The sequence below is a fragment of the Castor canadensis genome, chromosome 16, assembly GCF_047511655.1.
Source record: "Castor canadensis chromosome 16, mCasCan1.hap1v2, whole genome shotgun sequence".
In the NCBI taxonomy this organism is placed as follows: Eukaryota; Metazoa; Chordata; class Mammalia; order Rodentia; family Castoridae; genus Castor; species Castor canadensis.
This window is the reverse complement of record NC_133401.1, coordinates 35,831,650-35,848,802: the sequence shown is the minus strand read 5'-3', so window position 1 is coordinate 35,848,802 and position 17,153 is coordinate 35,831,650.

Here is a 17,153-nt window from a genome sequence, read left to right as displayed (position 1 = left end):
CTCCCCATTCAAGTGAAAGGGAGAAGCACTGCAGCTCTTGTAAGAGAAGCATTAATGTTACAAGCAAGAGGGCCTTGCACCTTGTTAAGCATGCTGAACTGAGTTAGCTTTTGAAAGGAACACTGCCCAATTGTCAGCGTTCTCATGGGTGAGGATCGTCAACTTTGTGCAAAATCTCTGCATACCAGTAAATGGGAGAAAAACTGCAGGTTTCTAAGAGAATCTTTAACGTTAGAAACAAGAGGGTCTAGCAACTTGGTTAATATATTGAATTCAGTTTGCTCTTTAAAGGAGTACTGAATACCTCTCAGTGCTTTTCTGGAGGAGCGACATCACCTTTGTGCAGAATCACCCCTTTCAAGTGAAAGGGAGGAGCATTGCAGCTCATGTAAGAGAGGCATTAATGTTACAAGCAAGAGGGAATTTCACCTTGTTAAGCATGGTGAACTGAGGTAGCTTTTGAAAGGAACGCTGCCCAACTGTCAGTGTTTTCATGGGTGAGGATTATCAACTTTGTGCAAAATCACCACATACACTAAATGGGAGAAAACCTGCAGTTTTCTAAGAGAATCCTTCATGTTAGAAACAAGAGGGTCTAGAAACTCGGTTACTATGGTGAATTCAGTTTGCTCTTTAAGGAAGTACTGCGTTCCTCTCTGTGTTTTCCTGGATGAGCTATATCACCTTTGTGTTGAATCACCCCACTCAAGTGAAAGGGAGAAGCAGTGCAGCTCTTGTAAGAGAAGCATTAATATTAAAAGCAAGAGGGTCTTGCACCTTGTTAATCATGGTGAACTGAGCTAGTTTTTAAGAGGAACGCTGCCTAACTTTCAGTGTTTTCATGGGTGAGGAACATAAACTTTTTGCAAAATCACCACATAAAAGTAAATGGGAGAAAAACTGTAGCTTTTGTAATAGATTCCCTAATGGTAGAAACAAGAGGGTCTAGCAACTTGGTTAATATTGTGAATTCAGTTTGCTCTTTAAAGGAGTATTGCGTAAAGCTCAGTGTTTTCCTGGATGAGCAACATCACCTTTCTGCTGAGTCACCCCATTCAAGTGAACAGGAGAATCACTGCAGCTCTGTAAGAGAACCATTAGTGTTACAAGCAAGAGGGCCTTTCACCTTGTTATGCATGGTGAACCGAGTTAGCATTTGAAAAGAACGCTTCCTTACTGTCAGCGTTTTCAAAGGTGAAGAATATCAACTTTGTGCAAAACAGCCTCTTTCAAGTGAAGGGAGAAAAAGTGTAGCTTTTCTAAGAAAACAATTAATGTTAGAAGCAAGATGATTTAGCAGCATGTTTAAGTTTGAGAATTGAGTGTGCTGTTTAAGGCAATACGCTCTCCCTCTCAGTGTTTCCATGGGTGAGGAACCTCATCTTTGTGCATAAGGAGAGCACAAAAGTGAATGGGAGAAAAACTGCACTTTTTGAAAGACATTCCTTAATGTTAGAAACAAGAAGGTCTAGCAACTTGGTTCATATTGTGAATTCAGTTCGCTACTTAAAGGAGTACTGCCTACCTCTCAGTGTTTTCCTGGATGGGCAACATCACCTTTGTGTTGAATCACCCCATTCAAGTGAAAGGGAGAAGCACTGTAGCTCTTGTAGAGAAGGATTAATTTTACAAGCAAGAGGGTCTTGCACCTTCTTAAGCAATGTGAACTCTGTTAGTTTTTGAAAGGAACGCTGCCTAACTTTCAGGGTTTTCATGTGTGAGGAACATAAACGTTGTGCAAAATCACCGCATACAAGCAAATGGGAGAAAAACTGCAGGTTTGTAAAAGAATCTTTAATGTTAGAAAAACGAGGGTCTAGCACCATGGTTAGTATTGTGAATCTATTTTGCTCTTGAAAGTTATTCTGCCTACTTAGCACTGTTTTCCTGGATGAGCAATATCACTTTTGTGTTGAATCACCCCATTCAAGTGAATTGGGGAAGCCCTGTAGCACTTGTAAGAGAACGATTAACTTTACAAGCAAGAGTGTCTTGCACCTTGCTAAGCATGCTGAACTGTGTTAGTTTTTGAAAGGAATGCTGCCTAACCTTCAGCCCTTTCATGGGTGAGGAACATAAAGTTTGTGCAAAATCACCGCATACAAGTGAATGGGAGAAATACTGCAGATTTGTAAGAGAATCCTTCATGTTAGAAATAAGAGGGTCTAGCAACATGGTTAGTATGGTGAATTCAGTCTGCTCTTTAAAGGAGTACTGCCTACCTCTCAGTGTTTTCCTGGATCAGCAACATCACCTTTCTGCTGAATCTCCCCATTCAAGTGAGTGGGAGAAACACTGCAGCTCTTATAAGAGAAGCAGTAATGTTCCAAGCAAGAGGGAATTTCACCTTGTTAAGCATGGTGAACTGAGGAAGCTTTTGAAAGGAACGCTGAGCAACTGTCAGCGTTTTCATGGGTGAGGATCATCAACTTTGTGCAAAATCACCACATACACTAAATGGGAGAAAACCTGCAGTTTTCTAAGAGAATCCTTAATGTTAGAAGTAAGAGGGTCTAGAAACTCGGTTACTATGGTGAATTCAGTTTGCTCTTTAAAGGAGTACTGCATTCATCTCTGTGTTTTCCTGGATGAGCTATATCACCTTTGTGTTGAATCACCCCACTCAAGTGAAAGGGAGAAGCAGTGCAGCTCTTGTAAGAGAAGCATTAATATTAAAAGCAAGAGGGTCTTGCACCTTGTTAAGCATGGTGAACTGAGCTAGTTTTTAAGAGGAACGCTGCCTAACTTTCAGTGTTTTCGTGGGTGAGGAACATAAACTTTGTGCAAAATCACCACATAAAAGTAAATGGGAGAAAAACTGTAGCTTTTGTAAGAGATTCCCTAATGGTAGAAACAAGAGGGTTAATATTGTGAATTCAGTTTGCGCTTTAAAGGAGTATTGCGTAAAGCTCAGTGTTTTCCTGGATGAGCTATATCACCTTTCTGCTGAGTCACCCCATTCAAGTGAACAGGAGAATCACTGCAGCTCTGTAAGAGAAGCATTAGTGTTACAAGCAAGAGGGCCTTTCACCTTGTTATGCATGGTGAACTGAGTTAGCATTTGAAAAGAACGCTTCCTGACTGTCAGCGTTTTCAAAGGTGAAGAATATCAACTTTGTGCAAAACAGCCTCTTTCAAGTGAAGGGAGAAAAAGTGTAGCTTTTCTAAGAAAACAATTAATGTTAGAAGCAAGATGATTTAGCAGCATGTTTAAGTTTGAGAATTGAGTGTGCTGTTTAAGGCAATACGCTCTCCCTCTCAGTGTTTCCATGGGTGAGGAACCTCATCTTTGTGCATAAGGAGAGCACACAAGTGAATGGGAGAAAAACTGCAGTTTTTTAAGAGAATCCTTTTAAGTTATAAACAAGATGGTCTAGCAACTTGGTTAATATTGTGAATTCAGTTTGCTGTTTAAAGGAGTACTGAATACTTCTCAGTGTATTCCTGGATCAGCAACATCACCTTTCTGCTGAATCTCCCCATTCAAGTGAAAGGGAGAAGCACTGCAGCTCTTGTAAGAGAAGCATTAATGTTACAAGCAAGAGGGCCTTGCACCTTGTTAAGCATGCTGAACTGAGTTAGCTTTTGAAAGGAACACTGCCCAATTGTCAGCGTTCTCATGGGTGAGGATCGTCAACTTTGTGCAAAATCTCTGCATACCAGTAAATGGGAGAAAAACTGCAGGTTTCTAAGAGAATCTTTAACGTTAGAAACAAGAGGGTCTAGCAACTTGGTTAATATATTGAATTCAGTTTGCTCTTTAAAGGAGTACTGAATACCTCTCAGTGCTTTCCTGGAGGAGCGACATCACCTTTGTGCAGAATCACCCCTTTCAAGTGAAAGGGAGGAGCATTGCAGCTCTTATAAGAGAAGCATTAATGTTCCAAGCAAGAGGGAATTTGACCTTGTTAAGCATGGTGAACTGAGGTAGCTTATGAAAGGAACGCTGCCCAACTGTCAGTGTTTTCATGGGTGAGGATCATCAACTTTGTGCAAAATCACCACATACACTAAATGGGAGAAAACCTGCAGTTTTCTAAGAGAATCCTTCATGTTAGAAACAAGAGGGTCTAGAAACTCGGTTACTATGGTGAATTCAGTTTGCTCTTTAAAGAAGTACTGCGTTCCTCTCAGTGTTTTCCTGGATGAACAATATCACCTTTGTGTAGAATCACCCCATTCAACTGAAAGGGAGAAGCACTGTAGCTCTTGTAGAGAAGGATTAATTTTATAAGCAAGAGGGTCTTGCACCTTGTTAAGCTTGGTGAACTCTGTTAGTTTTTGAAAGGAACGCTGCCTAACTTTCAGCGTTTTCATGTGTGAGGAACATAAACTTTGTGCAAAATCACCGCATACAAGTGAATGGGAGAAAAACTGCAGTTTTTGTAAGAGCATCCTGAATGTTAGAAACAAGAGGGTCTAGCAACTTTGTCAGTATCGTGAAGTCAGTTTGCTCTCTAAAGGAGTACTGCTTACCTGCCAGTGTTTTCCTGGATCAGCAACATCACCTTGCTGCTGAATCTCCCCATTCAAGTGAAAGGGAGAATCACTGCAGCTTTGTAAGAGAAGCATTAATGTTACAAGCAAGATGGTGCTGCACCTTGTTAAGAATGGTGAACTGTGTTAGTTTTTGAAAGGAACGCTGCCTAACTTTCAGCGTTTTCATGTGTGAGGATCATAAACACTGTGCAAAATCAGCGCATACAAGTGAATGGGAGAAAAACTGCACTTTTTGAAAGACATTCCTTAATGTTAGAAACAAGAAGGTCTAGCAACTTGGTTCATATTGTGAATTCAGTTTGCTACTTAAAGGAGTACTGCCTACCTCTCAGTGTTTTCCTGGATGAGCAACATCACCTTTGTGTTGAATCACCCCATTGAAGTGAAAGGGAGAAGCACTGTAGCTCTTGTAGAGAAGGATTAATTTTACAAGCAAGAGGGTCTTGCACCTTCTTAAGCAATGTGAACTCTGTTAGTTTTTGAAAGGAACGCTGCCTAACTTTCAGGGTTTTCATGTGTGAGGAACATAAACGTTGTGCAAAATCACCGCATACAAGCAAATGGGAGAAAAACTGCAGGTTTGTAAAAGAATCTTTAATGTTAGAAAAAAGAGGGTCTAGCACCATGGTTAGTATTGTGAATCTATTTTGCTCTTGAAAGTTATTCTGCCTACTTAGCACTGTTTTCCTGGATGAGCAATATCACTTTTGTGTTGAATCACCCCATTCAAGTGAATTGGGGAAGCCCTGGAGCACTTGTAAGAGAACGATTAACTTTACAAGCAAGAGTGTCTTGCACCTTGCTAAGCATGCTGAACTGTGTTAGTTTTTGAAAGGAATGCTGCCTAACCTTCAGCCCTTTCATGGGTGAGGAACATAAAGTTTGTGCAAAATCACCGCATACAAGTGAATGGGAGAAATACTGCAGATTTGTAAGAGAATCCTTCATGTTAGAAACAAGAGGGTCTAGCAACATGGTTAGTATGGTGAATTCAGTCTGCTCTTTAAAGGAGTACTGCCTACCTCTCAGTGTTTTCCTGGATCAGCAACATCACCTTTCTGCTGAATCTCCCCATTCAAGTGAGAGGGAGAAGCACTGCAGCTCTTATAAGAGAAGCAGTAATGTTCCAAGCAAGAGGGAATTTCACCTTGTTAAGCATGGTGAACTGAGGTAGCTTTTGAAAGGAACGCTGAGCAACTGTCAGCGTTTTCATGGGTGAGGATCATCAACTTTGTGCAAAATCACCACATACACTAAATGGGAGAAAACCTGCAGTTTTCTAAGAGAATCCTTAATGTTAGAAGTAAGAGGGTCTAGAAACTCGGTTACTATGGTGAATTCAGTTTGCTCTTTAAAGGAGTACTGCATTCATCTCTGTGTTTTCCTGGATGAGCTATATCACCTTTGTGTTGAATCACCCCACTCAAGTGAAAGGGATAAGAAGTGCAGCTCTTGTAAGAGAAGCATTAATGTTACAAGCAAGAGGGCCTGGCACCTTGTTAAGCATGGTGAGCTAAGTTAGCTTTTGAAAGGAACGCCGCCTAACTGTCTGCAATTACATGGGTGAAGAATATCAACTTTGTGCAAAATCACCTCATACAAGTAAAGGGCCGAAAAATTGCAGATTTGTAGGAGAATCCTTCATGTTAGAAACAAGAGGGTCTAGCAACATGGTTAGTATGGTGAATCCAGTTTGCTCTTTAAAGGAGTACTGCATTCATCTCTGTGTTTTCCTGGATGAGCTATATCACCTTTGTGTTGAATGACCCCACTCAAGTGAAAGGGAGAAGCAGTGCAGCTCTTGTAAGAGAAGCATTAATATTAAAAGCAAGAGGGTCTTGCACCTTGTTAAGCATGGTGAACTGAGCTAGTTTTTAAGAGGAACGCTGCCTAACTTTCAGTGTTTTCATGGGTGAGGAACATAAACTTTGTGCAAAATCACCACATAAAAGTAAATGGGAGAGAAACTGTAGCTTTTGTAAGAGATTCCCTAATGGTAGAAACAAGAGGGTCTAGCAACTTGGTTAATATTGTGAATTCAGTTTGCTCTTTAAAGGAGTATTGCGTAAAGCTCAGTGTTTTCCTGGATGAGCAACATCACCTTTCTGCTGAGTCACCCCATTCAAGTGAACAGGAGAATCACTGCAGCTCTGTAAGAGAACCATTAGTGTTACAAGCAAGAGGGCCTTTCACCTTGTTATGCATGGTGAACCGAGTTAGCATTTGAAAAGAACGCTTCCTTACTGTCAGCGTTTTCAAAGGTGAAGAATATCAACTTTGTGCAAAACAGCCTCTTTCAAGTGAAGGGAGAAAAAGTGTAGCTTTTCTAAGAAAACAATTAATGTTAGAAGCAAGATGATTTAGCAGCATGTTTAAGTTTGAGAATTGAGTGTGCTGTTTAAGGCAATACGCTCTCCCTCTCAGTGTTTCCATGGGTGAGGAACCTCATCTTTGTGCATAAGGAGAGCACACAAGTGAATGGGAGAAAAACTGCAGTTTTTTAAGAGAATCCTTTTAAGTTATAAACAAGATGGTCTAGCAACTTGGTTAATATTGTGAATTCAGTTTGCTGTTTAAAGGAGTACTGAATACTTCTCAGTGTATTCCTGGATCAGCAACATCACCTTTCTGCTGAATCTCCCCATTCAAGTGAAAGGGAGAAGCACTGCAGCTCTTGTAAGAGAAGCATTAATGTTACAAGCAAGAGGGCCTTGCACCTTGTTAAGCATGCTGAACTGAGTTAGCTTTTGAAAGGAACACTGCCCAATTGTCAGCGTTCTCATGGGTGAGGATCGTCAACTTTGTGCAAAATCTCTGCATACCAGTAAATGGGAGAAAAACTGCAGGTTTCTAAGAGAATCTTTAACGTTAGAAACAAGAGGGTCTAGCAACTTGGTTAATATATTGAATTCAGTTTGCTCTTTAAAGGAGTACTGAATACCTCTCAGTGCTTTTCTGGAGGAGCGACATCACCTTTGTGCAGAATCACCCCTTTCAAGTGAAAGGGAGGAGCATTGCAGCTCATGTAAGAGAGGCATTAATGTTACAAGCAAGAGGGAATTTCACCTTGTTAAGCATGGTGAACTGAGGTAGCTTTTGAAAGGAACGCTGCCCAACTGTCAGTGTTTTCATGGGTGAGGATTATCAACTTTGTGCAAAATCACCACATACACTAAATGGGAGAAAACCTGCAGTTTTCTAAGAGAATCCTTCATGTTAGAAACAAGAGGGTCTAGAAACTCGGTTACTATGGTGAATTCAGTTTGCTCTTTAAAGAAGTACTGCGTTCCTCTCAGTGTTTTCCTGGATGAACAATATCACCTTTGTGTAGAATCACCCCATTCAAGTGAAAGGGAGAAGCACTGTAGCTCTTGTAGAGAAGGATTAATTTTACAAGGTAGAGTGTCTTGCACCTTGTTAAGCTTGGTGAACTCTGTTAGTTTTTGAAAGGAACGCTGCCTAACTTTCAGCGTTTTCATGTGTGAGGAACATAAACTTTGTGCAAAATCACCGCATACAAGTGAATGGGAGAAAACCTGCAGTTTTTGTAAGAGCATCCTGAATGTTAGAAACAAGAGGGTCTAGCAACATTGTCAGTATCGTGAATTCAGTTTGCTCTATAAAGGAGTACTGCTTACCTGCCAGTGTTTTCCTGGATCAGCAACATCACCTTGCTGCTGAATCTCCCCATTCAAGTGAAAGGGAGAATCACTGCAGCTTTGTAAGAGAAGCATTAATGTTACAAGCAAGATGATGCTGCACCTTGTTAAGAATGGTGAACTGTGTTAGTTTTTGAAAGGAACGCTGCCTAACTTTCAGCGTTTTCATGTGTGAGGATCATAAACACTGTGCAAAATCAGCGCATACAAGTGAATGGGAGAAAAACTGCACTATTTGAAAGACATTCCTTAATGTTAGAAACAAGAAGGTCTAGCAACTTGGTTCATATTGTGAATTCAGTTTGCTACTTAAAGGAGTACTGCCTACCTCTCAGTGTTTTCCTGGATGAGCAACATCACCTTTGTGTTGAATCACCCCATTGAAGTGAAAGGGAGAAGCACTGTAGCTCTTGTAGAGAAGGATTAATTTTACAAGCAAGAGGGTCTTGCACCTTCTTAAGCAATGTGAACTCTGTTAGTTTTTGAAAGGAACGCTGCCTAACTTTCAGGGTTTTCATGTGTGAGGAACATAAACGTTGTGCAAAATCACCGCATACAAGCAAATGGGAGAAAAACTGCAGGTTTGTAAAAGAATTTTTAATGTTAGAAAAAAGAGGGTCTAGCACCATGGTTAGTATTGTGAATCTATTTTGCTCTTGAAAGGAATTCTGCCTACTTAGCACTGTTTTCCTGGATGAGCAATATCACTTTTGTGTTGAATCACCCCATTCAAGTGAATTGGGGAAGCCCTGTAGCACTTGTAAGAGAACGATTAACTTTACAAGCAAGAGTGTCTTGCACCTTGCTAAGCATGCTGAACTGTGTTAGTTTTTGAAAGGAATGCTGCCTAACCTTCAGCCCTTTCATGGGTGAGGAACATAAAGTTTGTGCAAAATCACCGCATACAAGTGAATGGGAGAAATACTGCAGATTTGTAAGAGAATCCTTCATGTTAGAAACAAGAGGGTCTAGCAACATGGTTAGTATGGTGAATTCAGTCTGCTCTTTAAAGGAGTACTGCCTAACTCTCAGTGTTTTCCTGCATCAGCAACATCACCTTTCTGCTGAATCTCCCCATTCAAGTGAGTGGGAGAAGCACTGCAGCTCTTATAAGAGAAGCAGTAATGTTCCAAGCAAGAGGGAATTTCACCTTGTTAAGCATGGTGAACTGAGGTAGCTTTTGAAAGGAACGCTGAGCAACTGTCAGCGTTTTCATGGGTGAGGATCATCAACTTTGTGCAAAATCACCACATACACTAAATGGGAGAAAACCTGCAGTTTTCTAAGAGAATCCTTAATGTTAGAAGTAAGAGGGTCTAGAAACTCGGTTACTATGGTGAATTCAGTTTGCTCTTTAAAGGAGTACTGCATTCATCTCTGTGTTTTCCTGGATGAGCAACATCACCTTTCTGCTGAGTCACCCCACTCAAGTGAACAGGAGAATCACTGCAGCTCTGTAAGAGAACCATTAGTGTTACAAGCAAGAGGGCCTTTCACCTTGTTATGCATGGTGAACCGAGTTAGCATTTGAAAAGAACGCTTCCTTACTGTCAGCGTTTTCAAAGGTGAAGAATATCAACTTTGTGCAAAACAGCCTCTTTCAAGTGAAGGGAGAAAAAGTGTAGCTTTTCTAAGAAAACAATTAATGTTAGAAGCAAGATGATTTAGCAGCATGTTTAAGTTTGAGAATTGAGTGTGCTGTTTAAGGCAATACGCTCTCCCTCTCAGTGTTTCCATGGGTGAGGAACCTCATCTTTGTGCATAAGGAGAGCACAAAAGTGAATGGGAGAAAAACTGCACTTTTTGAAAGACATTCCTTAATGTTAGAAACAAGAAGGTCTAGCAACTTGGTTCATATTGTGAATTCAGTTTGCTACTTAAAGGAGTACTGCCTACCTCTCAGTGTTTTCCTGGATGAGCAACATCACCTTTGTGTTGAATCACCCCATTCAAGTGAAAGGGAGAAGCACTGTAGCTCTTGTAAAGAAGGATTAATTTTACAAGCAAGAGGGTCTTGCACCTTCTTAAGCAATGTGAACTCTGTTAGTTTTTGAAAGGAACGCTGCCTAACTTTCAGGGTTTTCATGTGTGAGGAACATAAACGTTGTGCAAAATCACCGCATACAAGCAAATGGGAGAAAAACTGCAGGTTTGTAAAAGAATCTTTAATGTTAGAAAAACGAGGGTCTAGCACCATGGTTAGTATTGTGAATCTATTTTGCTCTTGAAAGTTATTCTGCCTACTTAGCACTGTTTTCCTGGATGAGCAATATCACTTTTGTGTTGAATCACCCCATTCAAGTGAATTGGGGAAGCCCTGTAGCACTTGTAAGAGAACGATTAACTTTACAAGCAAGAGTGTCTTGCACCTTGCTAAGCATGCTGAACTGTGTTAGTTTTTGAAAGGAATGCTGCCTAACCTTCAGCCCTTTCATGGGTGAGGAACATAAAGTTTGTGCAAAATCACCGCATACAAGTGAATGGGAGAAATACTGCAGATTTGTAAGAGAATCCTTCATGTTAGAAATAAGAGGGTCTAGCAACATGGTTAGTATGGTGAATTCAGTCTGCTCTTTAAAGGAGTACTGCCTACCTCTCAGTGTTTTCCTGGATCAGCAACATCAACTTTCTGCTGAATCTCCCCATTCAAGTGAGTGGGAGAAACACTGCAGCTCTTATAAGAGAAGCAGTAATGTTCCAAGCAAGAGGGAATTTCACCTTGTTAAGCATGGTGAACTGAGGAAGCTTTTGAAAGGAACGCTGAGCAACTGTCAGCGTTTTCATGGGTGAGGATCATCAACTTTGTGCAAAATCACCACATACACTAAATGGGAGAAAACCTGCAGTTTTCTAAGAGAATCCTTAATGTTAGAAGTAAGAGGGTCTAGAAACTCGGTTACTATGGTGAATTCAGTTTGCTCTTTAAAGGAGTACTGCATTCATCTCTGTGTTTTCCTGGATGAGCTATATCACCTTTGTGTTGAATCACCCCACTCAAGTGAAAGGGAGAAGCAGTGCAGCTCTTGTAAGAGAAGCATTAATATTAAAAGCAAGAGGGTCTTGCACCTTGTTAAGCATGGTGAACTGAGCTAGTTTTTAAGAGGAACGCTGCCTAACTTTCAGTGTTTTCATGGGTGAGGAACATAAACTTTGTGCAAAATCACCACATAAAAGTAAATGGGAGAAAAACTGTAGCTTTTGTAAGAGATTCCCTAATGGTAGAAACAAGAGGGTTAATATTGTGAATTCAGTTTGCGCTTTAAAGGAGTATTGCGTAAAGCTCAGTGTTTTCCTGGATGAGCTATATCACCTTTCTGCTGAGTCACCCCATTCAAGTGAACAGGAGAATCACTGCAGCTCTGTAAGAGAACCATTAGTGTTACAAGCAAGAGGGCCTTTCACCTTGTTATGCATGGTGAACTGAGTTAGCATTTGAAAAGAACGCTTCCTGACTGTCAGCGTTTTCAAAGGTGAAGAATATCAACTTTGTGCAAAACAGCCTCTTTCAAGTGAAGGGAGAAAAAGTGTAGCTTTTCTAAGAAAACAATTAATGTTAGAAGCAAGATGATTTAGCAGCATGTTTAAGTTTGAGAATTGAGTGTGCTGTTTAAGGCAATACGCTCTCCCTCTCAGTGTTTCCATGGGTGAGGAACCTCATCTTTGTGCATAAGGAGAGCACACAAGTGAATGGGAGAAAAACTGCAGTTTTTTAAGAGAATCCTTTTAAGTTATAAACAAGATGGTCTAGCAACTTGGTTAATATTGTGAATTCAGTTTGCTGTTTAAAGGAGTACTGAATACTTCTCAGTGTATTCCTGGATCAGCAACATCACCTTTCTGCTGAATCTCCCCATTCAAGTGAAAGGGAGAAGCACTGCAGCTCTTGTAAGAGAAGCATTAATGTTACAAGCAAGAGGGCCTTGCACCTTGTTAAGCATGCTGAACTGAGTTAGCTTTTGAAAGGAACACTGCCCAATTGTCAGCGTTCTCATGGGTGAGGATCGTCAACTTTGTGCAAAATCTCTGCATACCAGTAAATGGGAGAAAAACTGCAGGTTTCTAAGAGAATCTTTAACGTTAGAAACAAGAGGGTCTAGCAACTTGGTTAATATATTGAATTCAGTTTGCTCTTTAAAGGAGTACTGAATACCTCTCAGTGCTTTCCTGGAGGAGCGACATCACCTTTGTGCAGAATCACCCCTTTCAAGTGAAAGGGAGGAGCATTGCAGCTCTTGTAAGAGAGGCATTAATGTTACAAGCAAGAGGGAATTTCACCTTGTTAAGCATGGTGAACTGAGGTAGCTTTTGAAAGGAACGCTGCCCAACTGTCAGTGTTTTCATGGGTGAGGATCATCAACTTTGTGCAAAATCACCACATACACTAAATGGGAGAAAACCTGCAGTTTTCTAAGAGAATCCTTCATGTTAGAAACAAGAGGGTCTAGAAACTCGGTTACTATGGTGAATTCAGTTTGCTCTTTAAAGAAGTACTGCGTTCCTCTCAGTGTTTTCCTGGATGAACAATATCACCTTTGTGTAGAATCACCCCATTCAACTGAAAGGAAGAAGCACTGTAGCTGTTGTAGAGAAGGATTAATTTTACAAGCAAGAGGGTCTTGCACCTTGTTAAGCTTGGTGAACTCTGTTAGTTTTTGAAAGGAACGCTGCCTAACTTTCAGCGTTTTCATGTGTGAGGAACATAAACTTTGTGCAAAATCACCGCATACAAGTGAATGGGAGAAAAACTGCAGTTTTTGTAAGAGCATCCTGAATGTTAGAAACAAGAGGGTCTAGCAACATTGTCAGTATCGTGAATTCAGTTTGCTCTATAAAGGAGTACTGCTTACCTGCCAGTGTTTTCCTGGATCAGCAACATCACCTTGCTGCTGAATCTCCCCATTCAAGTGAAAGGGAGAATCACTGCAGCTTTGTAAGAGAAGCATTAATGTTACAAGCAAGATGGTGCTGCACCTTGTTAAGAATGGTGAACTGTGTTAGTTTTTGAAAGGAACGCTGCCTAACTTTCAGCGTTTTCATGTGTGAGGATCATAAACACTGTGCAAAATCAGCGCATACAAGTGAATGGGAGAAAAACTGCACTTTTTGAAAGACATTCCTTAATGTTAGAAACAAGAAGGTCTAGCAACTTGGTTCAGATTGTGAATTCAGTTTGCTACTTAAAGGAGTACTGCCTACCTCTCAGTGTTTTCCTGGATGAGCAACATCACCTTTGTGTTGAATCACCCCATTGAAGTGAAAGGGAGAAGCACTGTAGCTCTTGTAGAGAAGGATTAATTTTACAAGCAAGAGGGTCTTGCACCTTCTTAAGCAATGTGAACTCTGTTAGTTTTTGAAAGGAACGCTGCCTAACTTTCAGGGTTTTCATGTGTGAGGAACATAAACGTTGTGCAAAATCACCGCATACAAGCAAATGGGAGAAAAACTGCAGGTTTGTAAAAGAATCTTTAATGTTAGAAAAAAGAGGGTCTAGCACCATGGTTAGTATTGTGAATCTATTTTGCTCTTGAAAGGAATTCTGCCTACTTAGCACTGTTTTCCTGGATGAGCAATATCACTTTTGTGTTGAATCACCCCATTCAAGTGAATTGGGGAAGCCCTGTAGCACTTGTAAGAGAACGATTAACTTTACAAGCAAGAGTGTCTTGCACCTTGCTAAGCATGCTGAACTGTGTTAGTTTTTGAAAGGAATGCTGCCTAACCTTCAGCCCTTTCATGGGTGAGGAACATAAAGTTTGTGCAAAATCACCGCATACAAGTGAATGGGAGAAATACTGCAGATTTGTAAGAGAATCCTTCATGTTAGAAACAAGAGGGTCTAGCAACATGGTTAGTATGGTGAATTCAGTCTGCTCTTTAAAGGAGTACTGCCTATCTCTCAGTGTTTTCCTGCATCAGCAACATCACCTCTCTGCTGAATCTCCCCATTCAAGTGAGTGGGAGAAGCACTGCAGCTCTTATAAGAGAAGCAGTAATGTTCCAAGCAAGAGGGAATTTCACCTTGTTAAGCATGGTGAACTGAGGTAGCTTTTGAAAGGAACGCTGAGCAACTGTCAGCGTTTTCATGGGTGAGGATCATCAACTTTGTGCAAAATCACCACATACACTAAATGGGAGAAAACCTGCAGTTTTCTAAGAGAATCCTTAATGTTAGAAGTAAGAGAGTCTAGAAACTCGGTTACTATGGTGAATTCAGTTTGCTCTTTAAAGGAGTACTGCATTCATCTCTGTGTTTTCCTGGATGAGCTATATCACCTTTGTGTTGAATCACCCCACTCAAGTGAAAGGGAGAAGCAGTGCAGCTCTTGTAAGAGAAGCATTAATATTAAAAGCAAGAGGGTCTTGCACCTTGTTAATCATGGTGAACTGAGCTAGTTTTTAAGAGGAACGCTGCCTAACTTTCAGTGTTTTCATGGGTGAGGAACATAAACTTTTGCAAAATCACCACATAAAAGTAAATGGGAGAAAAACTGTAGCTTTTGTAATAGATTCCCTAATGGTAGAAACAAGAGGGTCTAGCAACTTGGTTAATATTGTGAATTCAGTTTGCCTTTAAAGGAGTATTGCGTAAAGCTCAGTGTTTTCCTGGATGAGCAACATCACCTTTCTGCTGAGTCACCCCATTCAAGTGAACAGGAGAATCACTGCAGCTCTGTAAGAGAACCATTAGTGTTACAAGCAAGAGGGCCTTTCACCTTGTTATGCATGGTGAACCGAGTTAGCATTTGAAAAGAACGCTTCCTTACTGTCAGCGTTTTCAAAGGTGAAGAATATCAACTTTGTGCAAAACAGACTCTTTCAAGTGAAGGGAGAAAAAGTGTAGCTTTTCTAAGAAAACAATTAATGTTAGAAGCAAGATGATTTAGCAGCATGTTTAAGTTTGAGAATTGAGTGTGCTGTTTAAGGCAATACGCTCTCCCTCTCAGTGTTTCCATGGGTGAGGAACCTCATCTTTGTGCATAAGGAGAGCACACAAGTGAATGGGAGAAAAACTGCAGTTTTTTAAGAGAATCCTTTTAAGTTATAAACAAGATGGTCTAGCAACTTGGTTAATATTGTGAATTCAGTTTGCTGTTTAAAGGAGTACTGAATACTTCTCAGTGTATTCCTGGATCAGCAACATCACCTTTCTGCTGAATCTCCCCATTCAAGTGAAAGGGAGAAGCACTGCAGCTCTTGTAAGAGAAGCATTAATGTTACAAGCAAGAGGGCCTTGCACCTTGTTAAGCATGCTGAACTGAGTTAGCTTTTGAAAGGAACACTGCCCAATTGTCAGCGTTCTCATGGGTGAGGATCATCAACTTTGTGCAATCTCTGCATACCAGTAAATGGGAGAAAAACTGCAGGTTTCTAAGAGAATCTTTAACGTTAGAAACAAGAGGGTCTAGCAACTTGGTTAATATATTGAATTCAGTTTGCTCTTTAAAGGAGTACTGAATACCTCTCAGTGCTTTCCTGGAGGAGCGACATCACCTTTGTGCAGAATCACCCCTTTCAAGTGAAAGGGAGGAGCATTGCAGCTCTTGTAAGAGAAGCATTAATGTTACAAGCAAGAGGGAATTTCACCTTGTTAAGCATGGTGAACTGAGGTAGCTTTTGAAAGGAACGCCGCCTAACTGTCTGCAATTTCATGGGTGAGGAATATCAACTTTGTGCAAAATCACCACATACAAGTAAAGGGCAGAAAAACTGCAGATTTGTAGGAGAATCCTTCATGTTAGAAACAAGAGGGTCTAGCAACATGGTTAGTATGGTGAATTCAGTTTGCTTTTTAAAGGAGTACTGCCTACCTCTCAGTGTTTTCCTGGATCAGCAACATCAACTTTCTGCTGAATCTCCCCATTCAAGTGAATGGGAGAAGCACTGCAGCTCTTATAAGAGAAGCATTAATGTTCCAAGCAAGAGGGAATTTCACCTTGTTAAGCATGGTGAACTGAGGTAGCTTTTGAAAGGAACGCTGCCCAACTGTCAGTGTTTTCATGGGTGAGGATCATCAACTTTGTGCAAAATCACCACATACACTAAATGGGAGAAAACCTGCAGTTTTCTAAGAGAATCCTTCATGTTAGAAACAAGAGGGTCTAGAAACTCGGTTACTATGGTGAATTCAGTTTGCTCTTTAAAGAAGTACTGCGTTCCTCTCAGTGTTTTCCTGGATGAACAATATCACCTTTGTGTAGAATCACCCCATTCAACTGAAAGGGAGAAGCACTGTAGCTCTTGTAGAGAAGGATTAATTTTACAAGCAAGAGGGTCTTGCACCTTGTTAAGCTTGGTGAACTCTGTTAGTTTTTGAAAGGAACGCTGCCTAACTTTCAGCGTTTTCATGTGTGAGGAACATAAACTTTGTGCAAAATCACCGCATACAAGTGAATGGGAGAAAAACTGCAGTTTTTGTAAGAGCATCCTGAATGTTAGAAACAAGAGGGTCTAGCAACTTTGTCAGTATCGTGAAGTCAGTTTGCTCTCTAAAGGAGTACTGCTTACCTGCCAGTGTTTTCCTGGATCAGCAACATCACCTTGCTGCTGAATCTCCCCATTCAAGTGAAAGGGAGAATCACTGCAGCTTTGTAAGAGAAGCATTAATGTTACAAGCAAGATGGTGCTGCACCTTGTTAAGAATGGTGAACTGTGTTAGTTTTTGAAAGGAACGCTGCCTAACTTTCAGCGTTTTCATGTGTGAGGATCATAAACACTGTGCAAAATCAGCGCATACAAGTGAATGGGAGAAAAACTGCACTTTTTGAAAGACATTCCTTAATGTTAGAAACAAGAAGGTCTAGCAACTTGGTTCATATTGTGAATTCAGTTTGCTACTTAAAGGAGTACTACCTACCTCTCAGTGTTTTCCTGGATGAGCAACATCACCTTTGTGTTGAATCACCCCATTCAAGTGAAAGGGAGAAGCACTGTAGCTCTTGTAGAGAAGGATTAATTTTACAAGCAAGAGGGTCTTGCACCTTCTTAAGCAATGTG